This window comes from Nyctibius grandis, chromosome 21 (genome assembly GCF_013368605.1).
Source record: "Nyctibius grandis isolate bNycGra1 chromosome 21, bNycGra1.pri, whole genome shotgun sequence".
Classification (NCBI taxonomy): Eukaryota; Metazoa; Chordata; class Aves; order Nyctibiiformes; family Nyctibiidae; genus Nyctibius; species Nyctibius grandis.
The window spans coordinates 5040187-5065743 of NC_090678.1; the positions used below are offsets into that span (position 1 = coordinate 5040187).

The 25557-nt window shown below is 49.7% G+C and overlaps 1 protein-coding gene across 11 annotated transcripts in view; it reads right to left on the reverse strand.

Moving 5' to 3' along the window:
• LOC137672593 (uncharacterized) overlaps positions 1 to 25557 on the reverse strand; it is a 99963-nt gene that overhangs the window by 36175 nt on the left and 38231 nt on the right. For 5 of the 11 annotated variants that reach the window (XM_068416925.1, XM_068416924.1, XM_068416920.1 and 2 more), the window contains exons 3-5: positions 19810 to 19931; positions 15600 to 15731; positions 7385 to 7578 (exon numbers count right to left, since the gene is read on the reverse strand). The gene's annotated coding sequence lies outside the window, so the exon portion shown is untranslated. Of the gene's footprint in view, positions 1 to 7384; positions 7579 to 12770; positions 12951 to 14013; positions 14065 to 15599; positions 15732 to 19809; positions 19932 to 21268; positions 21355 to 22615; positions 22685 to 25557 lie in introns of those variants that run through there. The other 6 variants (XM_068416923.1, XM_068416928.1, XM_068416927.1 and 3 more) reach the window with 6 other exon arrangements.

Below are 25557 nucleotides of genomic sequence, written 5' to 3' on the forward strand. Positions count from 1 at the left end.
TCCTTCTTGAACCAAGGGGCCCAGAACTGGACACAATATTCCAGACGCAGCCTCAGCAGGGCAGAGTAGAGGGGGAGGAGAACCTCTCTTGACCTGCTAACCACACCCCTTCTAATACACCCCAGGATGCCATTGGCCTTCTTGGCCACAAGGGCACACTGCTGGCTCATGGTCATCCTGCTGTCCACTAGGACCCCCAGGTCCCTTTCCCCTACGCTGCTCTCCAACAGCTCTGTCCCCAACTTGTACTGGTACATGGGGTTGTTCTTGCCCAGATGCAGGACTCTACACTTGCCCTTGTTATATTTCATTAAGTTTCTCCCCGCCCAACTCTCCAGCGTGTCTAGGTCTCTCTGAATGGCAGCACGGCCTGCTGGGGTGTCAGCCACTCCTCCCAGTTTGGTGTCATCAGCGAACTTGCTGACAGTGCACTCTACTCCCTCATCCAAGTCATTAATGAATATATTGAATAGTACTGGTCCCAGTACTGACCCCTGAGGGACTCCACTAGACACAGGCCTCCAACTGGACTCTGTCCCATTGACCACCACTCTCTGGCTTCATTCCTTCAGCCAGCTCACAATCCACCTCACTACCCCATCATCCAGACCACAATCCCTCAGTTTCATTCAACCTAGGGTTAAAAAAAGACAGACTAAGGCACGGAGGCATAGCACTCCTCCAGCAGCTAGCAGGTTATTAAGACAGCAGTCGATTGTTCTCTGTGTTCACAGTGGCAAGAGAAGAAGAAATAATTTAACTTGGAGCAAAGAAAGCTTAAGTTTAGACACTAAAAAAAACCAAACCAACCTTTCTCACTAGAACAGATACCAGGGAAGTTGCAGAATGTTTCACTGGAGACATCTATGGAAAGGTTAAACAAACACCTGTGCGGAGGGGGAAGGGGTAATTGATCTTGCCTCGATGCCAGCCTACAGAGTAGATTATCAGCAGAGGCTCGTGCCAGCCCTCAGCTCTGCGATACCAACAACAAACTTCCAAAATGCTTTCTTCATGCATTTTTAATTGCATTTTAATTTCTGTCCTCACATAGCTTGAGAGAGATGTAAAAAAAGCAGCGTAATAAATCACAAATTACATGTTTTCCATTCCTCCAATGTAATAAAAAGATGTAAAAGTTCCAAATTGGAATAGGTGTATGTTAAGCTACACAGTCACGCCAATAAATATGTATGGGTGTCGCGTCCCCTCTTGCTTTGCCAAAAATAGTACCAAATTATGCCAACCAATGAGAAACCATGTTTCATTAGGAAATGAACTTTAAAATACAAGATTAAAACGTGGTTTTTAAATCAAGATTTCCTGCTTGTTGATTTAAATCATGATTAAAATGGGTGATTTAAATCAACCATCCTGAACAAAACACATGTCTTTCTCAAGTCTTTAGGGTGAAGAAGACAGTGGTACCCTGAAGTACCACAGTGATCAGTCAGGTCATTCTAGTTTCTACAGCTCTGCTCTTTCTCCAGCCAAGCAGTCCTACCACATTCATCTCCTCTGAAGAAAAAGCAATTTCCATACCCAAGCCTGACACCCTCAGTCCCTTTCATCATCCTTCTCTGGACCTTGTGCCTGCACAGATTCTGTGTCGGCTTGAAATTTCTTGATGATACTCAAGAAATGATCTTGATGATCATCAAGAAATTTCAGGCCAACACAGAATCTGTTTCATACAAACTTCCCTGCAACAATTATAATCAGATCCTCCCCGGATGCAAATCGTGTGTCTGAGTGTGGGCTCCAATCACGGCTCGTGAATAATTACGACGGGGTTTCAAAAGCCGCCCTCAAGAACAAGTGGAATGTGGAATCAACGTGCCTTCTCGTGGGGCTGGAAGCACACAGACGAGAAGGGAACTGCCCACCAGTGAGACGTGGAGCAGAGAGCCCCAAAGACCTCATTACAAATGGTATTGGCTGTTTCATCCTAGAGTTGGGGGATGCACTGCACCTTCGCCAGACCCCAGCCACTTCCAGTATGATCTCGAACATTTTAGCCAGCGGTGGCTGAGAGTCTTGTCTAAGCCTCCCTGTCTTCTTGTTCTCCTCCCAGCAAGTGTCCTCTTTGCTTCTCAATGGTCAGGGCAGCTTGACACATATTAGACACAGAGCGGAGTTAGACCGGTCTCAGTGAACTTCAGCCTGTGCCTAAAGAAGCCACGAGGTTTACGGGCTGAGGTAGCTCTGGAAGCCCCACTGGGAGCTACAGCCATACCTCACACGTTTGGGTGGCACACTGCCAAAGCCAATCTCCAGCTCCCAGGTACTTTCATCTGTGGCTCAGCCCCACCAAGCAAAAGGAAGGTCACGGTCAAACACACCAAAAGAGCACTACCAGGCATCGCATTCCTCAGCCGTGGTCTAGAGCATCAGGGTGCCACAAAAGGGGGTGGCTCCACTCTTCTGCAGACCGTTCTGGTCCAGGGATGGGCAGGCCGTGTCTCCAAGGTTGTGTCACAGGCTTCATGTAGAAGAAGCTCCCCCAGAGCTCTGAGACCATTTGATTTTCAGACTGCTCTGCCAAGACCACCACCAGAGGTGCAAAACACTGGTGTTTCAGCACGCTCTTATCTATCAGAACTAAGCTGAGCACCAGTCCGTTTCCCTGAGGCCATGGACACAGAAGGAACTGAGATAGAAAGTAAAGCCCAAAGTGTACACCCATGGCCAAGACATCTCCCAGCTTTCTATTTCCTATCCTCCAAATCAAAGATCATGCTGTGGTTCCGAAGATTCGCCAAATGGCTTCCACCATTTTTATTTAACTGATCTGAGCTACAGAGGAACAGAGAGCTAGCAAGGAACCTGAACTTCAGTTACTGCAAAGCCAGAATGACTCTCCAGTCAACACAGGTAGAGATCCAGCCTGACTGACCTCCATGGACCACATGGAATATCCCAGTGCCAGATTCCGCCTTGCCATATATAAGAAGTGGAGGGAGGTACCCTGAGCTGCACAAAGAAAACTTGCTAGCAACAGTGTGTGAAATGGAGGCAACTCAGTCAGCCCATGGCAATAGATCTGTGAATCACAAAGATCTCAACCCCTATTAGTCCACCCAGGAAGGAAACGCCTCATGGTCATTTCAACTGCCTTGGTGGTGGCAATTTTAGCGGAAAAGGAGTAGAAGAAAGGTGTCAGCAAGGATGGAGGTGGAAAGGAGAAGCAAAGATAAATCCAAAGAAGAGCTCGAAGAGGGAACAGACAGCTCAGAATCAACTTGAAGTTTTCTCAGTGTAAGCACTGAGAATCTCATCAGAAAAAATAATTCCACCAAATGACATTCCGGCAGGAACCCAACAAAATGAAAATTCAGGATTTTACCGCCACCACAAATTGTAATTTTCTCTGGTTTGGCTTTTAAGAGTCAAAAATCAAATAAGTGCCAAGATTTTGAATGCTCTTTTCTTCTTTCTTACCCCTGCCATTGAATTAAAATGGAATGAACGACACCCAGGCAGGATTCACCTTCCTTTTCCTTCCCACCTATTCTAACTTGCCAAGACTTCCTTCTTTTTCAAACAAAATATAGTCTATGAAAGGAAAAGCTAGCTTATGTTAAAAACTGCATTCGCAAAAAGTCAAGGAATCTTTGAATAGAAGTACAGAATAGAAGAAAAACACAATAAACACATGACTAAAAATAAGTTTTAAGCCTCCCTTTAAGAGAAATATAGAATATCAAGTTGGAAGGACCATCGAGTCCAGCTCTAAGAGAAGTCCTTCTCCTGGTTGATACAATGGAACCCTTGCCATTTTTTCTTTAAATTGATTGCTGTGTTGAGTTGTTTGGGGTTTTTTTTCTTTACTGATTTAACGTGTTCCCTCTGCATTAAGTTGGAGAGCACAGGAGGGCACTGGGCAAGTCAGACTCCGGATTTCCCACTTTAGCTCAAAAGCCAAAATCTGTTCTCAATCTCTTGGGTAGAACAGCAGAGAGAAGCCAGAGTGAGCTTTAAAAACAAACTCAACACCTTCCACAGACTGAGAGGCATCTCTTCCCATCTGTCATCCCAAGCAATTCTCCTTGCAGCACTAGAAGCAGGCCAACACCTGAGAGTATTTCGCAGATCCTCCTGTGATTTGCAAACTCACCTCCACGACGAGAGAAAGCAGCAGCGAGCTACGCTCTAGTCTGCCTCTCCTGCTCTCCACATGCAAACCGACAGCCTGGCCCCGGTTTCTGTCGTTAGAGACAGGAGTTGTTAAGAATTCATGCCCGCTGCCGACGCTGTGTTTTTTTGGAGAGGTCCTGCACTCAGGCAGAACTAACGAGCAGGCAAAGCAAGAGAGCGGCAGTGAAAGCAGAAAACACGCACACAAATACAGCCCAAACGAGAAGGCAGACTTATCCGGAGGTCTTCTCCACCCCGAGGTACTTCAGCAGCGTCGCATAATGAAGTGTTTACCCGGGGGAAAGGATGATTGTCGTACCTGTTACACGGATGGGGAGGCTGAGGTAGGAAGGATCTAACCGTAGCCAGACATACTGGAGGGCTGTGTTCGAAAGGACCGACCCTGACATATTCGTTCAGCTCAGGCGATGGCTGATGGCTCTGAAGGCTGCAAATGCTCAGCTGTTAAAATAGGCCAGATAATACCTGTCTGAAGGGGATTTACTCTGCCATACATGCAAAATATTTTGCAGTCATTGGATAAAGGTTTTTATCAAAATACAGCCAGAGGCTGGCTGAGATACTAACCTCCCCCCTCTTCCAGCTATTGCAAAAAGAAAAAACCCTGCTGGTTTCTGGGAGCAGAAGGCAGAGTTTCTTCCTGCATTTCTGTGCAGCCATCCCGTGGAGCATGTGCTTACCACTAATAAGAACCCTAACGGCAAGGGGAGAGCAGAGAACTTAATCACGTATAGAAAGAGGACATGCAGAGAAAGGATTCACAGAGAGGCTGGCTCCCTTTGCGCCCACAGAGCAGTTTACATCACAAAGGATGCTCTTCAATATACACATTTCCATGCACAACCTCACCGAATGGTGGCTGCTGGAGAGTCCTAACTAAAGCATTTCTCGCTTGCATCTGTTTACATTGTAAACCATAATGTTACAGCAGCATTTATTCCTCCTTCCCTTTCTCTTCCCCTGCCTGCTTTTTCCCCCCAAGCATCCATTTTTTTAGGCCTATAACCCTGAAAATGATGAAAGTCTCCCATTGATTTCAATTGGCTTTTGTTTAAGGGCTGGAGAGCAGAGAGAAAAATTGAATGATCATTCATCGAAGGAGACAGATTTGGCCCAGTTCCGCAGCTGGTGTAAATCAGCACGAGCCCACGGAGCTCCGAGGCTCCCTGTCCTCTGCTGATGACTTAGCCCACTTTTGTGCACACAAGGAATTTTAATGATGCTGCCCTGCCTTTACAGCACACAGACCCAGCATGCAGCTTTTAAGGCTGCTCAACAGCTCCAGCTCAGGACTGTGCATGCTCCATCTCATTCGCCTTTAGGGCATCCCATGCCACAGGCTGGAAGACAGGATTGAACCTACCACGGTCCTTCCATGGGGCACAAGCCTTTCCACCACCACGAGGTATCCCAGTCTACTGGATCTTCACTTCTAGCAAAAGGCAGAGCACCCTGCCAGTCCCAGTGCTCAAACCAGGCTGCTCTAGATCTATTGCACCAATACTTTGGACTGTGGCATAGGAAAGGTGAGGGACAGGGATCTAGACGTATTTATTTTGCCCCCCTGCCTCTCCTTACTCACCAGAGGGAATTAGCCTAGCAGGGACGCTGAGAGGAGGCAGCTTGCGCTGGCAGCAAGGTAAAAAGGCACAGGGAGGATCTGCAGCAACACATGGTTTAGGCAAGACAAGAGGCATACCAAGCACAACTCCTAAGCCATGCTGCTGCTGGAAATACCCTGGAATTACCTCCCCCTCGTGATGCAGGCATTCCTTCCCTCCATAGCTCACCTGTAGGCCTGCCCAACCCAGAGTGCTGCTGGGAGGGGTAGGAGGGGACCAGGAGAGGATATGGTACACCACAGCACCACCATCTCAGGGCTACCAGTAGGTTTGGGGTCTGAATTGGAGTAAGGAGACAGAAGCCAGGGCCAAACCTCTGCCAAAACGTGTTTTTCCATGAGTTCTCACTTACCTGATTAGAGACATACTACAAGAGACAGTCTGGAGGAACAAGAACTATTTGTCTACAGCCTCCAGCACTGATCAGCTGGATCTTCCTTCCCCCACAGAGAAGATATTGCTTTAGTAGTCCAGGAAAGGAAGGGAAAAGCCAAAGCAAAGAAACGATCAAGCTAACAAGAGGAAAATCTCCTCTGGCTGGCATGTCTCTTGCTCACCTTGATTAGCCGAGCAGGATATAGACATAAAATTACAATTGCTTCCTCCATCCCCCCTAACCCCCCCTTTGTGTGGGGAAGATGTTAAAAACGTCAGGCTTGATTTACCCTGACACTCTGACTGACTCACGACAGCTATAAATCCTCCCCACCAAACACAACCTCCTCTACCTGCTGCACGGCTGCGGATGGCAGGGGGAGGAGGAGGTGGGGAAACGCGCTCTCCCCCTCTCACTGTGCACATCAAGCCCGATAACAACTTATTTCACCCATCTCAAAAGAGGAGATGGGCAGCTTTTGTTCAGGTTGCTCACGCTTTTGCACGAGCGTGTTTTAAACAAGGCCACGCGCTCTCTCTTTCGCTTTGCAGCTGTCTGTGTTCATTTTTGTTGATGCAAGAATCTGGGTATGTGCTGGAACACACACGTTCAGCTCAATCTGACCGCTGCCAACTGCATTACAGCTCAATTTCACCGGGGTGATTAGCTCCAAAAGGAGAAAGGGGAAAAAAAAAAAAATATATAAATGCCAACCTATCCTTGTGCAAACTTCCAGGGAAGAGAAGCGCAGAAGGCAATAGCTAAAGTGTGTTTTGGATAGAATAGCAATAGAAAGCTCTAGCCAGGAGGGAAGGAAAAGGGGTGGATAAAAGGAAAGAGGGAAAGATCTAATAGGAGAAGCGGATGCGGTGCTATCTGGGGTACAGTTCTGGCACACCTCCAGAGGCTGAAGCAGTTCCTACAGGATGGAGGTTTTCTTTTAAAAATACTAATGGGCTGATTTGCAGAGCTGCCTGGCTCCCGGGTCTCCCACAGAAACCACTCCTCAAACATCATTAACACGCGCACTGCTGAGAAAGCCTTCCAGATATGACCCCGCAGCCACGCTGCCTGACTGCGGCAGCCGACTCAAACAGTACCCGAACGAGAGATGAAAAGGATTTGCCTTCCCCTGCCCAGCCACCACGCACCATCCTCACACGCTGGTGTTTGGTGTGGTACTGGCATGTCTCATAGGTGGGATGAGATTCACACGTTCAGCTCTTACCTCTCAAGCCCACTGCTGGGCCTCAGCCTCATGGGCTTGTGGTGGCCGCCACCTCTCTGAGCCCAGATGTTTCTGGTCAGGACCACGATGTAGCCCAGCAGCATCACAGCCCTTATTTCATCACCTGCCCTGTGCTTCCTCATCCAGTACACAAGGTCACACGTGGGGGGAGAAGTCTCTGGAGAGATCCATCCCTGAGGAAAGAAAGTACTGTCAGTCAAACCACAGCAGCTACGTCAGCTCCTGAGCCCCTGTTTCAAGACAGAAGACATAGCAGGCAGAAGAACACGGCCACAGCCTTGCTGAGGGGAGGAGGGAGAAAGCCAGTGAGCAATGGGATAGCTACGGCCCTCTTTTGCTGCAAACCCTTCAGTTATGTTCAGCATCCCCCTGGGATCTGCCTTCCATGATGATCTAGTCCCGCTTCACATCTATTCTCATTTGGACTCCACAGCAGCACACGGCGATGAAATACGTATGTAATTATACACTTCAGAAAAATGGACTTCCCCTCATTTGCTTTGAGCCTTCTGCTTAACGAGTCCACCGAGTAACGCTCAGAACTCGAATCACAAGACACTGCAAACAATCTTCTGTGCCACCTCTTCACTCCACTCTGGGCTGTACATGGCTTGATCATACCCCTCTCCCAGCTGCCTCTTAACCAACACATCTCAGTCTGATTAATCTCTCCTTGCGTGGAAGCTCCCCTCCACCTTTGACCACTGTCTGTATCTTTTTGAGGTTTCCCAGACCCTTCCCAAGAGAAGGTGGTCACAACTCCAGTGGTGGCAATTTTCACCCTCCTGATAACACATCTATTCCTGTTTTGACCACCACTGAACATGGGTAAGACATCTAAAACCCATGCCAACGCTGGCAGGGAGCTGGCCGCTGTGCAGAGTTATTGATGGAGCCCAGCATCCCCTTGCCACGATTATTCCGGATACCGAAGGATCAACAAAATTGTTCACGTTGTACTTTCAGGAGGCTGCTGGAAGGATACTTTGTCAAATTACTGGAGGGACCAACAAGACATATTCTGGAGCTTGGGGCTACTTGTTTTTACTAGCAGAACCACTACCGAGTTTATATCTTATCTACAGAAACAAACCCAGAGACCTCTCCATCCCACGAGGGAGAAAACACCATTTGCACAGTACAATACAACACAACAATTCTCAGTGACATTGGCACGCTGAGCTCCCTTTTGCAATCTCCTGGTTAAGAAAAGTTCCCAAAAAAATGTCTGTTGTGCAATAAACAAAAGCAGCACTGTTGTAACTCCTGTGATATGGAAGCCTCTTTCTCTGTAGTTATTTATAAACTCTTCTTTCCAATAGTCGGTAGCTTCATAAGCTAGAGCAGATCAATACACCCGAAAAAGTTAGAGGCAGATCAGAGGGAATTAGATGACATTGGTGTTTGCATCTTTAGAAATCAGAAGAGAAGAGCTGATCAAAACTTATAGGCCAAAAAAGCCTTTTTTTTTTTTTGGCAATCAGGTATTTTCTCCATTTCCAAATAATATTTCTAGGTGTTTGACACGAAAAAAAAAAAAAGCCTATTTTATATTTTTTTCTCATCCCCAAACCCAAGTAATTTCTGATCTTTCCCACTGAAAAATGCCAGAAGACAAATTTATCATGGTTTGGGGCAGGGAGAAATCTGACATGGGTTATTTTCTCTCAAGTTTTATTTTTACCAATTTTTCACTCAAATCCAGTCGCTGCTTTTTTTTAAGCTGTTCAGAAAAAAAAAAAAAAAGAAAAGAAAAAGCATTCTTTTCTCAGTGGGAGCATTGCAGCTTCTGGACAGACATGGTTATTCTTCATGTGCAAAAAAAAAAAGAACCCCTAACAGGCTCCAGGCTGCTGAGACAGCCTGGAGATCACCCCCAGCCATGGGAATGCGAACACAGCGTCAGGGTTTCTCTTCTGCGAGGCCAGAAACCGAGTCCAACTCTCCAAGTTGCCTCCGAGCTACTTCCCCAGGCTGTCTGGAATCCAAATCAAATCACATCTGACTCCAGGCCAAGTTCAGGAAACTTGATTATCCTCCTCCTGCTGTCCGATGGGAGATGGCGGGTTGATGGGAAGGAGAAGGAAGGAGTGAAAAATTAACGCAAGCACTTAAGATGTTATGAAACTGCAATATGCATCTCTATCCTGCCCCTTGGCCCTCAAGCCCATACATTATTTAACAGAAAAGAAAGCATAAATGAGCCGGAACAATAGCTAGAGGGAGGGAGAAGAATATATATATGTTTTTTTAATACCTTAAACCATGCCCATTAGTTTTGTTTCTTATTTAGGATACTGCATTAATCATGCTAATATTTTTACAGCCGGGCTGTACACTTTAGCCATTACTTTAATCAAACCCATCAGCGTACCCAAGAACATGCTACCAGGTGGGAATAGCTGCTACCGCTTGCTGTTAATTACTTTGCATTTTACAGCAATCAGCAGCAGGGGCTGAGATCATAATAAATTCATGACTTATGGGTCCATAAAATCATTACCATAGGAAAATATGTTTTATCAGGCATGCGTCGGGCTGCTGCTCAGAGAGAGATTTCTTGAAGGAAATGACACCCATGAAATTAAACCAATCCTTGCAGTCAGCAGAAATGCTAATGTGGGGACAAACAGAGCTGAGGCTTGTATGGAGAGCAGAGGGAGGGGAAGATGGAGGAGGACTTCGCCATGCTGGAAGGAGCGGAGGTGCTGGTGGGAAGCCAGCTCCCCCCAGGACAGAGAGAGGACAGGGCACTGGAGGGAGAGGGCAGAATGGAGAGCAGGATGTAGGGCTGCTAAGGGGTCTCAGCACCGTCAGTGTCGCAGCCTGGACCTGCAGGAACATTGCTCCATGGGGTGTCTAAGCACAGGGGCACAGAGGGAAAAGTTACTCTCACCCTTCTAACGGGAGGGACCCTTCCAGCTAAAGATGCACTGACGCATTGACGTGCAGCAGCTTCAAAAGCCCAGGCTATATTCCCTCTCCGATGGCAGTTTTCCAGAAGGGAACACGACAACACATTCGTGACTAACAGAACCTCTCCACTTAAGTGATACCTCTGTGGCTTTGCACATAGGTAATGTCAGCTCAGCCTGAACTTCTCATCCCCAGACAGGGTCATCTGAATCCCGAAGCTTTAATTCGATCACCTAAAAGCCCACACAGCTTACACAGGACGTTACAGATGGATCGGTGCAGGACCCACATCAAGCACGGCAAAGCCATCGCAGTAAAATCGAGAGCGACAGGGAAATCAAGCAGTGTCAAACTGACATAAAGCAGCAATAAAGAAGCCTCAGGATTTGAGAAGCATGAAAGGAGCCTAAATGAACTTGCTGAATATTTTCTAAGTCTTTTCTGCACTCGCATAAAATCCCATGGCACTTCCAGAGTCATTAGCCCTGCCAGTTCCTAAAAAACAAACAATAAGTTCACTCTCTTTTTTTTTTTTTCTTTTTTTTCCAATCTAAGACCAACTGAGTTTTCTTTGGCAAGAAGCCACTGGCTTTTTTTAAAGCTCTTGTGCTTCTTGGCCTGACAAAGTGGAATGCCAACTAGAAAATACCCCCAAAGTGTTAAATCGGCCAAGCCCTTGTTCTTTACTGTTTGTTTCAGTTCAAAAATACTCAGGAAGCTCAGTCACAGCTAGTTTGTTTGGTTTATTCACCTCTTCCAATTACACTGTGCAAACAGGGAACATTATTTAGTGTTCTTTAAGCATGAAATTATAACAGATCATTTTAAATATCAAGGTCCTAAAAATAAATCTTTCTATCAAGGCACAGCAGGTCTAGATCTACTAGCTTGTTAGCATCCACCCAGGGTGGGCAGATGGCAGGAAAACCATGGTGGAGAGCTCACCGCGTACAAGATTTGTCGCTTTCCTTTCCCAGCATCATGAAAAGCTGGGCAGCTTGGCTCTAGGATCGCGCTGCTGGGGCTGGTATCGGAAGGGACAGGGGAGCAGAGCCAGCAGCATGGCCAGAGCAAGCCTGATGCCCCCCCAGAACATCATCTTGCGCAGTGCCCTGGACTCTTCAGCTTCTACACAGCCCAGAGGAGCGACACCAGCCAAGAGTCACCTGCAATCCCCAAAGATCTCTCTGGGTCTCACCTCTTTGAGAGGTGATCTGTAAGAGGGTTTGTTATTCCTTCATCCCTGGGAGGTTTTCCTGCAGGAAAGGTGTGCCTGCAGCACCCCAAGCAGCTCTGTAGGGTACCTACACCCCCATTCCATGGAGAATGGGGGTTTCTGCGCCCTTACAGTTAAACAGGACTCTCAGCCAGATCCCATCATAGCTCCCTCACCAGGCATTGCACCTAGATTTCTCGCCTTTAAAACCTAGGCAGACATGGGAAAACACAGAAAGAGATTGGCCCATGCCAGCCAAAAGGAGAAGGCACGGACCTACGCCATGGGAGATGCTCCCAGGTCTAGTTTAAGCTCATCAGAGATTTCCACACTATAGTCCAACGAGCCCACACCACGCAGAAATAACAGCCCCAGGACTACATTAGCCTGACACTAACCTTCATCCAGCTTCCAGATACCTTGTGCTACATCAAAATGTCCTCAGTGTCATATCTGGGGCCTCAGAGCAAGCCCCAGGGCTCAGGCTGCAGAAACGCTTATGCGAAAAACCTTCTGTGCAGCCCCACCAGCCCCACAAGACAACCATAACCCCACTCCCCAGCCCCAGCCCCACACAGTGAGCTCCCCCCAGGCTGCAGCAGAGCCACCCAGCCCTGTCCACTCCTTCCAGACCAGTGGTGGATCAGAGGTGATGTGCAGACAAAAACTCTTACCCACGGCTTGTTCGACACAAGGAGCAGGTTGCAGCGGAACTCTGCTGCCCCCAGACACACTGCTTTTTCTTTGTAAGCTGTCTTTACCTTAAGAAACCCCAATCACTCTAATCCTTGGGAGTAAATTGCTCCAAACACAGCCCAGACAGCTGCTCACTGCTCAGTGTCGCTGGCCTGGCTTCAGCCCTGGCTGAGAGAGAGCAAGGAGGAACCAAGACCTGCAGCCAGATGCCCCGTCAGCCCCTCAGGAGCTCCTAACCACCCAGGGCAAGCAAGTCACAGCCTCTCTGTGTGATAAGCTATTTTAATTTGGGTTCAGCATCTCTAGTTAATCCCTTCCCTGCCTCTCCAATGATCCAGACCACACTTCAAGATCTCTCTGTATCATTTCCCCCTGGCACTCCCCAAATTTCAGAAGGACAATGAAGTATAGCGAGACATAAAGGAAACATTTGCCCAGAAAATACCACGCTCTGGCCAAGCCTACCTTAACCCTCAAGGAAACAGGCCCAATGACCTGGGCTAGACCCCACTGCGTGTCCCAGGGCTGGACCCTCACCTTTTTGCTTCCCTGCAGTGGGTTCCAGGTTGGCTGTTACTACAGGGGCCATAAGTAACCTCATCTGACAGGTACTGCAGCCTGGAGATTTCCCCGTTACAGTCCTACCCAGCTATAAATATCCTTTTCTTCTTCAGGGAAAGAGCGTCTGACCCGAAGTGTATGAAGCTTCCTGACAGGCTGGGAAAAGAGAAGAGAAAAGGTTTAAATGTCAGCTAAAACAATCTTCATTTTCTTCTCTAAATTTGCAAAGCTCCCCAAGTCACTGGAGTGAGGCATTTGCCTGTTTGAAGTTCAGCCTGAAAATCCTTTTGCAAAATATTTGCTGAAACACAATAATGTTGGAATTGGAGGGGATTAAACCGGCTTCTGTCCTTGCCCCTGAAGCCCCTCTTCAGGAGGGTTTCTGTAGAGAAGGGACTTAGGTCCCTGTGTCTTGAAAGCACAATATGAAAGAGAGAGGGGGGGGGAAATAAAACTGTAAAGCTCCTGACATCACTATCACTGAAATGCCTCATTTGACATTTTGACTGTTTCAATTAGCCAACAAGGAACGCTCCACTTAATCCACCCTCAGATGCTGCAAGAAACTAAGTCTTCCCCTTCCCCCATCCCAGCTCCTGCCTGGCAGCTACTTCCCTGCCTCTGGAGAAATCCCAGCCGGGGTGATGGCTCCTGCCCCGGGGGAGCCGTCAAGCCAGAGCCTCCCCAGCCCAACGCCGGCTGACGTCAGGGAGCATCCTTCCCCCAAACCCTGTGTGCCTTCAGACACAGCATGAGAAAGTCCAGGGAGGAAGCAAAAGGGCACCCCAAAAAAACAGCCACTGCCTTTTCTTACCATTTCAGGAAACACATCAGTAACGTGGTGCTGTGAGACCACCAAAGAGCTGGCCTCTCTCCCTTAGTAGGATTAATCAAGGACCTCTTGCTGGTTTGAACTGAAAAATTACCTGCAATGATGTGGTACCTGCAAGAGGGGATGAAACACCACGAAAACGTTCCCCACCTCCTGCACCTGGTCCTGGGCTAATTCACAGAATCAATGAGGTTGGAAGAGCCCTCTGGGATCATCGAGTCCAACCATTGCCCTGACACCACCATGGCAACTAGACCATGGCACTAAGTGCCATGGCCAGTCTTTTCTTAAACACCTCCAGAGGTGACTCCACCACCTCCCTGGGCAGCCCCTTCCAGTGTCTAATGACCCTTTTGACTGGGTTAATTTAATTTCTCTGGGATTTACCTGCTGCTGTGGTGTTACGCCAAGGAAGCTGCAGTGCTGGGAGCTCTCCTGTTGGCACATGTAATGGCCAGAGCTTTCCTCCACAAAGCATTGTACCACCTTTAAACACACACATATGTTCTCCATCCCACGGGTGAGCTGCTGCGTGCTGCTGGCTGGGACAGGGGGACTCGTGGCCATCACAGGGGCAACACTACACGCTCCATAAAGTCAGGGTGACCGCCTTCGTCTGGGGGAGCTCTTGGGGAGACTGATTGCCCTACCAGGAGTGCTTTGCTTGCCTTGGGCAGAAAAGCAATTCACCAGCTCTTCCATGGCTTGACTTTCACAGACAGCTCTCCAGGCACCACCAAGAGTGTTTTCTCCCAAGTCTGGAGGTAGAAGAGGGTGCAAGGAAGGAATGATGCATGCAATGCCACCCAGATGTTTGATGTCCATGGGACAACACCTCACCCAAAAAAAACAGGGTCTTGGAGGCATTAGGCTCTTACAAACCTCAGTCAGGTGATCTTGTCCATCCTTTGCATCTATTTGAGGGGGTCAAGGGCTGAGAACAAGAAGTGGATTTAGGTGCGGAGAACTACCAGTGACTTCACCTGCTCTAACGACAAGGACTTCCAGGTCCAAACTGGAAAGCCTGGAGTCTGGTGGAGAGGAGCTGGAGCTGCCTATCAAGCCAAGCCTTGACAGACAGCAGAGCGAGATAGAAGCAAGGTGTCAAGACTCAGTAAAACCCCCTTTTTTTTTACCTAAGACCCATGCTTCCCCCCTCTTGCCCATGAAAAGGTGGCCTGGCATCAGTGATGGGACAGATCCTGCCCATTTCCCACCAACCATGACCTCAATCTGTTTGCTCTGCCCCAAACAAGGGCAACACTCTCCATGAAGGAGAACAAAATCACTCCCATTTGGAACAGCCTTTTTCATTGCTACTCTAATAATTCCCATAACCTCTGCTTGCGTACCAGGCAGCACTTACCCGAGTGCGAGTCTGTGTGCCAGGAGAACAAAGAGCTTACAGAGGTGCAGGAAGGCTTTGCAGGAAACAGACCCTAATCCTCTTCCAAAATATTTGGCTACCCTTGAGCTCCTAGCCCCTAAAAAAGGCACACACACCATCATAAATAGGACTAGTAAGAAACCCCACATCCCTGCATCCAGCCTCGGAGCAGCGCTGCAGTTACATCAGATAATCACCCCCGCTCAGCTTCGCTTTAAACCACTCCTGGTGCTTCCCTGCTCCATGACCACTGGAAGGGAGGAGGACCTTTCTGCTTGTCACCAGCCTCCCAAGCTCATGGCCAGCCCATAACTAGCTGTTCTTGTGCCAACATCTGCTTACTCTAAATAGTTCTTCTCCCTACTGTTTCCACTCTGATACACATGCAGCGTATCACCTCTCAGCCTTGTTTTTGTGAAGCCAAACTCTAAGTGTGATGGGATCTTTGTGCCTCTGAATTTCTCTGCAGGCTCCTTTCTACCTATTCCCATTTGACTTCACTGGTCTTCAGAAAGAGTGGCCAGAGCATCCCCATTATTCCTGATGTGGTCTCACCAAACTAGCTGACAGCAGTGCTAACACTTACCCCAGCCCACCAGGAACATCTCACTGGGGTTTCCTACAATGCCATTTACTCCAGCCTTGGCTGCATCTCATCATCCTGGTGCCTCATACTCTTCAGGAAAAGAAAGTTATGAAGGTCCTGGGATGGGCTCTCCTGGAAGCAAAAAAAAAAAAAAAAAAAGTAAAAAAAATCCTAGAGACTGGATGTGGAGTCCCAGCCCTCCCTCACCACAGTTTTGAGACAGATTTACTCTGTCCTCCAGCTCCATTGGCCAGGCAAAGAGAGGAAACGCATGCTGGAGAACTGGGTAGGATAACCAAACCCTTTCCAGAGCAGGACTTTGGAGCGGTCCTATGAAGAAACCAGACTAAACTTGCCATATCCCCCTGAAATGGATTATCCCTCCAGGGCAGTTGTTCTCATTCTCTCAGCGTGGTGACACTCAGGCACCCTCACCTGCACGATGAGAAAGCCCCAGGCACCTGGGACACGAATTTCCCTCAGCTCATGGGCAATACCAAGTTTGTTTAGACACGGTTGCCTCACCCTAGCTTTACTCCTCTGCATTCCCACTACAGAAAGGCAGGGTAGAGAGATGGAAAGGTCCTTCATTTCTGGGAACAGCAGCTGAAGTCCCACCAACTCAGCCCAGCACCTGGGAGCTACCTGACCTGCAAACAGAGCTGTCCCTTCATGAAAAAAGCATCGCTGTGCCTGAAGAAGTGACCTGGCAACTACCTCTCCCTCCCAGGCAATTGCCCAGATGATCCACAGGCCCAAAATACTTGGTGCACCCCAACCAGAGGCACCTCTATTAATCACAGCCCTCCACAGTTAAAGTTATTTAATTCAGAGGTGAGAGAAGCTGCTCAGCTGTTTATGTCCAAGGGTTAAACTTGCCCCAGCCGCACACTAAACACATTTTTTACAATCTGGCAGTGATCCTTGCCTATTAAGCATCTCTGGCTTCAGAGAAGAGGTATTGATTTATTTCACTTTTATGGCTGGAGGTATTTATTCCTATTTGCTTTCTCGCTTCTTCACCCCAGCTGGGGTGGTGGCAGGGATGAGGAGGAGAAAAAAAAATCACAAGGCTGGTGGAGCCAAGAGGTGATGACTCGTGGTTTTCTGATGGAGGGCACAAAGGCTGGGACAAGGGAGGTGGGGAACAGCTCCTGGGCTACGCCAGGCTTTGTCACAGCTTTTATTGTCATGACAAAGAGGCAAATATATGGCTGGAAGAAAAGGAAATCACATGAAGCTTCAGAAGGAAGGTTCCTATCGCAGTTGTGTCCCCATAGGGTGCTTTGTGAGTTAGAGCTTGATTGATTTGTAGCAGCTAAGGACCTCAGCAAATCTCTCCTGTGGGAAGAATGTCAACGCTTTCCTATATCTTAAAGCCAATCTGGAAAGGAAGATAAAACCATACTGCCGCAAGAGACGAGCGTGGACTAACATCCCTGATTTTAGCCCGTTCCCCACACTGCTGCAGACACCCATTTCCAGGCAAGACTCCTGGACAGGGCCCCCGCTCCAGTTTTTAACGCTGTATTTCAATCTCCTCCTGCTCTAACCGATTTTGGGAGGCGGCTGGCTTTGTTCTGCTGTGCCAATACAAACGCAGATTTGCATTTTCACCCTCCCAGATGTTCCTCTGCACACAGGTGACATGCCACGAGATGCCTGGGGATGTGATGAAAGCAACAGGAGGACAGTTCAGACCCCTCCAAGGCAACAGATGCTCTGGCTCGTCGCACAACCCCCATCTCATGTGCCCAGCTTGTTCCGCCTCCTAGTTGGGAGTTTGCTTCTCAGAAATGCCAAAAAGTCACTCACTATTGAAAAAAAACCCAAACACGTCCATTTTCAGCAGCATCCAATGTCAACGCATCAGCCTTAAGCTCTGCCACAGAAACTTCTTGCAACACAGGACCAGACATAAAGGATCCTGCTCTCCAGTGACTGCCTGGCCTATTTTGGCAGCAGGCAAGTTTGGGGAGGGGATGCCTTCCGCTCCCGTGTGAGCGCAATGCAGGTGCAACACAAGCCTGTGGTCTGTAGGCACCGTCTGAGGATTTCTGGAAATACAGTTCTTGCCTCGGTTTCTGAAATCCCACAGAACAGGGTATGGTGACAAAGTGAGCAAGGGCTTGGTTGAAGTGTCGAATGTAGAGAGAAGAAAGGGAGGTAAGTGCCAGGGGCTGTGGGGAGAAGATCGGGGGTACCTGGGCAAGGAGAGCTGGAGGAGGGTTGAGGGAGGTGTGTTTTGGGAGCTCTGGGGTGAGAAGGGTTGGGGGCTAGGTACCCTGTACAGAGCAGCAGCGGCCCTGCAGCACAGAGCACCCCAAATCAGGGCCTGAAAACCAAATCAGTAAGGAGTTCTGGGCAGAGTTAGGAGACACTCAAAGACCCCTTCTTTGCACCCCACTGAACCTGCAAAACCCAGGGTCTCCATTCAGCCCTGAGGTCCCAAAGACCCCCTCAGATGCCTTGTACGTCCTTCAACATTTAGCCCAGCCCAGGGAAAGGAGAATTTGAGCTCCCCCTCTATCTGCTCGTTTGCCATGCCTCCTGCTTCAAAGAGAAGCCCACATTTCCATTCATCAAACACAACATGCAAACACAGAAAGAAGGAAAGGAGGAGCGGGCAGGCAGGCAGGCTGGTGGCAGATAGCACGGAGCCGCCACTGAGCGCAGCCGGTTCATGCTTCATTAGCATCCTCTCTCACCAAGCTGTGAGCGCAGCCTTTCAGTCTGGCTACACACAGACAGGGAGGGAAGGATGCACATTTTTCCATTTAAACCCCATCTCCCCCCTTCCAGAACCCAGCTAACCCCCACTGAGGCTTCCTTGGGCTCAAAGGTGCATACTTCTGCTCCAGCATCTCCTGCACTAGTTAAATATACCTCCAGGCAAACGTCAAGAGTGAGCCCAGTTTGAAACTTATTGTGTTGTCAAGATGACAAGTGCTCTGCCAGGCTGTTAGTCTCTGCTGCCCTTCCTGTGTCTGTTCCCCCTCCCCTTCTGCTCATTAGAAGCTCCCTTGATAAACCAAGGCTGGGTGTTGTTTTTTTTTTTTAATCATTTAAATGTTTTCTTAACTTCAAAACTTCAACAGCTGCGGGAATGAAAGCAGAATGATGCTTACCCTCCGATCCAGTCCACTGCAAGGCGGCAAACCAGGCTGGTGGACAGAGCAGAGCCCCGGTGTGTTGTACTCACGTGGCTGTAAGCAGGAGCCCAGCCTGTGGACTGGCTGCTCCCAGCTCACCCCAGGCTGGTGATGCTGCCAAGGGAGTCAGGGAGCCAGCCAGCACGTCCTGCTGCCCACTTGCCTACCCCAATTCTCTCTGTTCTCACCTCCAATATGATCTTCAAAGCCCTCCACTTCTGCCTTCCACATGATGGCCTGCACAGGCAGCTCAAACCCGTGTTTAAGCAAGGCTAGAGCCACGGAGCCTGCTTCTTAGGCTGTGCCTCCGTAGCCTTAGATTTCTGCTCCTGGTTCCTGGGTCCTTTAACCGTATCAGTTAAGGATGGAGTTAGCTAGTTTTGAGAAGCACAAACCAGCCCCCCTTGAAAACAAGCTGGTGCACTGAACCTTTCTGCAGGCCTTTTCTAGTGCATCCTCCTGCCTGGGTTCCTCACGGCAATAAAATAATAACTGCTTTGCCCCACTAGAGCATGCTGGAAAGCATCCTGACAAGCAGCCCGTGCCCTTGGAAGAGCTTGCTTTAAGTCTTAGCCAAGCCAGTGAATGAAAACAGCTTGAGAGGAGAGATGAATTAAGCATCCTCCTCTTTGCCTACGCACAAAGGCCTGAGGGTGAGGAATAGAGGCTATCTGAAACAGAAGGGACCCACAGGACTGTCACATATGCCTCTTGCCACAATTTACCCTTCCCATCAAGCCATACTCCAGAGTTAAAGCTTTCTAATTTCATTTCTACCCTGGCTTCCTCAGAAGAGGTTTACACAGCTGTGCAATGTGCCTGCCTGCCTCTCCCCTCAACACATGCCCCCCAGCAACTCTGCAACCAGCTGATGAAGACAGAGATATCGCAACGAGGAGGATGAGCGGTCAGAGGAGAGATTCTGCTGCTGCTCGGAGCAATCTTTGCTGAGCAGTGCGATGGAGATAGATCTCCGCTGGCTTCAATGACTCCCACAGTGTCTCCAAGCAGCAGCAAGTCCTGCAGTGGGGGCTGAATGCCCACGGGAGTTTGCCTACCTCGCCTGGGCTCTCCCTGCATGGTCAATCCATTCTCCAGGGCTGGCTCCCGTTCCTTCCATGAGCGCACACAGCATCTGGCACAACGGGTTCCCAGCCTGAGCAGGGGCTTCTTGGTACCACTGGCAAATAAATAACCGTGATTAGCTCCTCTAAATGAGCATTCCCATCTTCTAATAAACATCATAAAAAAAGCAGAAACGAGACTTAATTCACTTTTATTGTCACAACTGACATGTTGCAAGATCTTAATTGGACTGAAAAGAGTTTCCAGTAAGGAGATGCTGTTTAACTAACTCATTAGCAGCAGCCTGTCAGAGACAGATGCTCCAGTTTTAGAAGGAGGTAAAAAGGAAAAAACAGATCCTACCCCATATCCCCACCTGCCCGCACCCCCAGACACAGCACAGCCCCCGGACAGCCGCAGGAAGGGATTCAGCATTGAAGAGGCTCCTCTTTAACCCAGACACACAGCAGCCAGTGTATCCCACACCCACCCGAACATCTGCCCCATCTTCCCTTCCACCAATCTGCCCCAGTCAATAATGACCCCAGAAAGGGAGCTGTGGGCAGCGAGGTGCAAACTGAAAATATTGAGTCCCTTGCAATTCCCATTCCTATTCCCACAGGATATTCAAAAGTCCCTGAGCAACAAGAGCTCTTTGCAGGCTGCGCTTCAACCTCTTCTCCAGCACCGTTTCCACACCGGGGTCCTCACAAGGTCTTTGGAAGGAAGGCAAGGAGTGTAGCTCCTCACCTTTCTCTCAGAAAGCAAAGGGACAGCTTTGCCTCACGTATAAAAATGTAAATCAACCCAGGGACTCAGTCAGATAAAACATCACCCCCACAAGGCCAACTTTTCAGTAAATTCTGAAACCCAGGAGCCACAATGGAAAACGCTGCGTAGTTGTCACTGCCACCCCAGCATCAGCAGCACCCGAGCATCTCAGACACAGACAGACAGCTCTGTGCCAGTTGTTCTACCCAGCAGACCTGGAGCAGCGCCTGGCTGGTTTACTCCAGCTCTCTCTGTCCCAATGCAGATAAATTTAGTTTTCTGCTCTCGCTGCCTGGGGAACAGTAGGGAGGGGGAGCTGACATCTTTCAAACGAGACCTTAGAAATAAGCTGTCTGCATGTCTGGACATTGAAGAATCCCAGGCAGAGCTTTGTCCGGATAAAAGAGCTTGCTCCTGCAGCCTGACCTGGTTGTACCCTACCCAGACTGCTACCCACCCAGAAAGAGCTGCACTCCAGTACCAAAGCAATCCTTGTTCGTAGCACAATTGTCACGACTAGTGTTTCTTGCTGTGCCAGGGATGCTCTGCGGGTGCCACCACACTATGTGCCGCACACACATGCAGCGATAGTCCCTGCTCTTCATTTCTTAAGGTCTTTCACAGAGATCCAGAAGATAAGGGGCCAGAGCAGAGCCAGGAATAAAAGTCCAGACTGCCCACCTTCCATAACCGTGACTCGCTCCAGCCACTAGCCCAGTTTCCCTTCCAGCGAGACGCTTGCTTTCCCTGGGGCTGAAAGCTGCTCTGTGAAGGCAAGCAAGCATTTGATAAAGAAAATAACAGGATGAATAAAACCATGTGTTTGTACAAGAAAGCTTTTGCTCTGATCTTTAGTGCTGCGGTATGTTTTGACCTACTATTGCAAGATTCGGCTACATCTTCCCTCCCTCCAAACGTGACAGAAGGCAAAAAGGAAGCCACGGCTCATGCCGCAGAGCCCTGTGCTGGGATTCCAGCTAACAAACAGCATCAGCAGAGCTGCCCACACACACATAGACTAAAACCCACACCCTCCACTCTCCTGTCACCTGCAGGAGGAAGTACACGCGTCCATACATACGTATATACATACATATGGGCCTGATCCTCTGCTCAGACACATGGTGAAACACCAGCAGCCTCCAACAGGTTTGGACGCGAGGAGAAACACACCCACGAGATATATTTCCTAACGAGGGCTGACATTTACCAGCTACCACAGATCCTACATTCCCAAGAATAAAACTTCTCAGCAGAACCATCTCTGCTTGGACAGGGCTGTTTGCTGGCAGCGAGCCGCAGGGTGGAGGTGGGCGCAGGCTCCAAGCAGTCCCAGCAGCGATGGCGTGCAGAAAACACAGGGACCACACGGCCGTCCAACACGTACGAGGAGCTGAGACTGGTTTGCAAGTGGCACCTGCTCTTGTGCAGCATCCAAGGGGAGTATCAATGACTCTAAGTGGCCTTGCTCATACAGCCTCTCCATGCTGCCGGGCTACCACACAACCCTGTTGGCTTATCAGCTCTGTGTTTATACAGAGGGAAGAGGACCACTTAGCACCACTATCAGAGGCTCGCAGAGCGATGAAGACCCCAAACAGCACTAACAAACTGCTGGGATCTCACCCAGGATGGAATTTCAACTCGGAGGTTGATCCAGAGAGCTTTAGTGCCAGCTCCTCTTCAGCACGGGCAAGCCCTGAACACACACAAACTAAGTGCATTTTGCAACGGCCTCCAAACCCTCGCTGGCCATGCCTCATCTGATTTACTACTGCTGCCAAGGAAGGTGGATTTATTCCCAAATTTAGCAGCCGCCAAATCATTGTGAGAGTGTTCTCATGGGGATTTGTCACAAGCTTTTATTAAGCCAGGGCAGGACTCGCACACTGAACAGCCCTTCCCTCGAGAGGCACGGAGCCCACAGCGAGCAGTGGCCCCGCTCCGTCCCAGCGCGGGTGGCTCGTAAGGGATCACCTCACTCCTGCCTAAACGCAGCGGAGATCCTGTTCGGAGCTGGTCACCCACCTTTCACAGATGCCACGGTGACAGAAGACAAGGAAAAAGAGGTCAGTGCTCCAAATTGTTCGTTTAAACTTCAACCCCAGCTCGGCACGCAGGGCGCGTGGCAGCAGGTTTATTTTTCAGCGAACAAGTTTCCTTTCTTCCAATCAACTCAGAGGCGATAAGAGGTGGGTTTCAACATGGCATAAATCATATCAATGCTTCTGAATAGCAAGGGCACAGACAACTGTCCAGTGGAAAAGAAAAAAAAAAGGTCAGAGCAGTAACTCTTGCAGTATTTGTTCCACAAACAGAGAAGGTTTACACAGCTTTTTCTGGGCAATTATGGGGTAGGAAATAAATCTCCACAGAAACTCATCTTCTTCTCCCGCTTTGCAGCTGAATCTCTTTGCCTCACGCCCCCAGCAATGTCCCCAAAATGCTTTGCAACAAGATGTCAGTTACACAACCCAAGGCTGCGCCCCAAGAGCCAGGGGAGAACTGTATTAAATTTAATAGCATTGCTCCAGGTAATCTACGACCGCTTATAATCAATTGTCCGTGCCCGCTGCAGCGTGACTACAGCGTCTTCCCCGGGCTGCAGGTGCAGGGCTGGCAGAGAAAGCTTCTGCGTAGGCTGGAGACGAGAGCGAGCTCGCGCCCGGCCTTGAGCGCGTGGAGAGGCTGGGAGGCAGCCAGCTCAGCCCCGCTGCGTGAAGCCAGGGTTCAGGGTCTCTTGGTGGACTGGAGAGCCCAGGCATGAGCACGCCAGCTCCAAAGAGACTATTATCCATGCTGGGGGAAAAAAAGCAAGGAGGAGCCAGTCTCTCCCCCTTGGCATCAATGCAACGAGGCAAGAAAAGGATCACTGTCTCTGATTTATGCAGAGGGAAACGATGCACAGGGGGATAAGGAAGGGTTTCTCCTCTGCTGTGGCACCTCCTGCAGCCCCTGACACCCCATACCCCCTCCACGCTTTGCGGCACCAGCATCGTTTCACTGCCCAGGACTGGCAAAGAGGAGCATGAGCAGCCCTGGGTGAGGGGCCAGGGCTGGGAGAGCCAGGCCAGGCAGGCAGAGGGGACAGGGAAGGGGTGGAGAGCAAGGGGAGAGCTTCAGGAGCAGGGCTTGCTACTCCCGCCCTTGCAGGTATGAAACACTGTCACACACACCTCAACGCTTCCCTCGGTGGAAGCGGCAGGAATCAGCTCAAACCACCACCAAAAGCTGAAGAGGAGGCAGCCCCGGATCCCAGGTCAGCTGTTATCACCACACCAGACAAGTTCAAGCAAGACCTGGGCCTAGCCTCTATTTCTGGTCCACAAAACAGACCCAGTCCTCCCAAGGTGAGGATTGGATTCATCAGACTCTGAGGATCCACAATGCATACGAACAGGTTGCCTGATCTCTTGCTCAGACCTCGGCTGAATATGGTGCTCTCCTTCCACACTGCTCAGCTCTTCTGGGGACCTTGGCAAGGGGCTGTATTTTCCTGCCAGCTCCTAAGAGGGAAGAGTAACAGGACCCCAGTCTACAGGTGCTGCACTTCACAGTGCCCAGAGGCATGAAGACATGCCCTGCTCTCCAAGTCTTCCTCTTCTTGACCGCAAGCGGGTTGAGTCCGTGATAAAACATGGTCAGAAGCCAAGTAAGCTCGGTTCCCCTGGGAGCTGCAAGGACTTCAGGGAGAGGCCAAAGGCACACAGCAGCTGGCTCCTCAGGTAGCCCATCACCCAGACTGCTCTTGGAGGACCCTGCAGTGCAAGCAAGGAAGATTTTGCTTGAACCAAGGCTGTCCGTGCTGCCAGTGAGGGACTGCAGCCTTCTGGTAGGCCTCCAAGCCTCCCTCCGTCCTTTCTGCCTTGACATTGATGGACAAAGAAAGTACCTGTCGCATTGGCATCCAGGAGGGATGACGAACACAGGCACAGCCTCTGAGACAAGGTCTCCATCAGACGTCATGGCAGAAGCCCTGGGAAAGCAGAGGGTATGGAGCCCAGCATCCCCATCACTCAGGCACTGAGCAGGTAGCACGCGACAGCTCTAAGTGTGCAGGAGCAATCACAGTCCTCTCTCCAGCAACATTTTCCTTCCCTACCCTCCCAGCTCTTCACCAGCCCAAGAGCAAGGCCCTATTGCCACACACGTGCCCTCCACGCACATGTGGGAAACAAACCGAGCATCAGTAACACCGAGCCCTTTACCAGCAGCTCCCAGTCACAGCAAGGGACTCCCATCACCACCAAAACCCCTGGTACCTCCCCAACCAACGGGCAGTTGTCTGAGCAAACTACTGTCCAGCCTGCTAAAATTACTGGTCCCCTGAGGTCACGAAATCCAAACCACTTTCACTGAGGAAGCGATAAGAGACAGCGGGGTGCTAAGCTGTCCACTTCAGCCCGGCATAAATCTCGGAGCTTCTCCAAAGCTCCGCAGGAAAGGGAACAGTAAAGCTTGCCTGAAAGCATCTGCTGGCCTCCTGAACAGAAACATTGCCATCTAGAGGCCCCCTGCCTTGTTTGTGGAAGGGCTTGGGAAAACTTGGGAGGAATTTCCACCCTCCCCAGACACCTGCGTGGACAAAGAGAGCTGTTAGCAGGGACAGGGAACCTGAGGTTTAGGAGTGCAGTGTGGGCCACGCTCCAAGAGATTTCATCAACATTGGATATAGAGCTGTAAGGGATGTTGAAACACTTGGGTTTTTCTTTTCTCCTTGGGAGAACCTGGCCAGATCTTAGGCAACTGTTCCTCCTGCTTCGGTGTTTGAAGGCTTGCCTTGCCCTCAGCAACCCACTCGGAGAGACATGAGCTGGGGAATCTTCCCTACACCCATGGGCAGACCATCCCGAGGTGACCAAGCTGTCCTGAGGGGAGACACCAGTGGAGCCTTACTGGAGAGTCTGGGAAATGGAGACAGGTGTGAGAGCACCTGGCTCAGCCGTGGATCTCAAGCCCTTTCTGCACAC